This window comes from Branchiostoma floridae, chromosome 10 (assembly GCF_000003815.2).
Source record: "Branchiostoma floridae strain S238N-H82 chromosome 10, Bfl_VNyyK, whole genome shotgun sequence".
Taxonomy (NCBI): domain Eukaryota; kingdom Metazoa; phylum Chordata; class Leptocardii; order Amphioxiformes; family Branchiostomatidae; genus Branchiostoma; species Branchiostoma floridae.
The window spans coordinates 12,326,419-12,327,828 of NC_049988.1; positions in this window are offsets into that span (position 1 = coordinate 12,326,419).

Sequence of the window (1,410 nt, forward strand, 5' to 3'; positions counted from 1 at the left end):
TTTTTCTGACAGCGATGATGTCGTCGTATTGTCTGCTTATCGGTATGGCACGTTCGAGTTTCCCAGCAATCTGTTTGATTGCGTTATGTTTCACTGCCACCGCTGGAGGTGAGTTAACATTAACTAATTTTAAGTTTTTTTCCACTATGTTACAGGGGTGTGAAAACTCACTTGTAGCAGTCTCTCTGACACACAGTCAGGTTTCCGGGTATGAAATTATGCATTATGGGTATAGCATTATGAATTGTTTGACATGGAGATATTATGCTTGGAACAAATTCTTCACAAAAGTAGTGTGTGGAATAGTTTTCATTTACATGTGTATAAGCTCTCTACAGTTTTGATGATTAAAAAGAGTGAAGCTGCACAAAAGTTTGATATTCTTTAAAACTTTTCCGAACAAGGATGGACTACATTAAAAAGTATGCAATGTTTCTTTTCTGAGGGCAATGTCAACCTAATTCATACCCATATCTTTAGAACTAGATGATTTTGATATACGCTGTGCAATGAGCAAAATTAGAATTAGTGCCCACCCCCTTAAAATAGAAAAAGGGCGGTATAAGAAGTTATCAGTCTGTAAAAACTGTACGTTAGATACAGGAGATAGAAAACGAATCCCATTTTATTCCAAACTGTCCCTTCTATGATCAGGAAAGAAAGGAGATTTTTGATTAGGCCACCAAAGTCCACCCTTATCTCCCCATGCTTACAGACAGAAAGAAAACTACTTTCCTCTTAACATAGCAAAACCCACACATTATCGAACTAGAGTTCAACGAACCCATCTCTTCGCCAAATAATCATGCCTTTATTTAAGACTTTAAGGTCTTATTCATGTATTACTAAATAGCAAATGACTGCATGAACTGTGTTCCTCACAAACACACAAATATAACCAAAAAACAGACAGTGACCTGACAGATGACATGGTAGCATCAGAATTTCATGCTTGTCAAAGACTTTGTCCCCAGTGTAAGGGCGTCCAGCTCACAAGCTAAAGCTGTATAACAGCTGTGTCCATAGATATAGGTCAAAATGAGACATATAGAGCACAGTTTATTTCTGTTAATAAGTTTTGCTGCAGTACCTTGGGAAGCCGCTAGGGGGCCCACTATCATAATTTATCTTCGTTTTTTCCTGACCCCTACCCACCTACCAAATATTATCAGGATTTTTTCAAGGCTTCTCGAGTTATGCATTCCACAAACAAACGGACGCACACACTCGGCCCGCTACCATCCTAACGGAAAATGCTACGTCAACTATGTTCGAACACAACCTTCCTTTCCCGCACCGCTGCTTTAATACTAAATATCATGAAAATCATACACAGCTTTCTGAGTCTGTTGGCATGGATTTATGAACCTTCCTCATTAATTATGCAAATTAGCTACTGATTTGCATAAT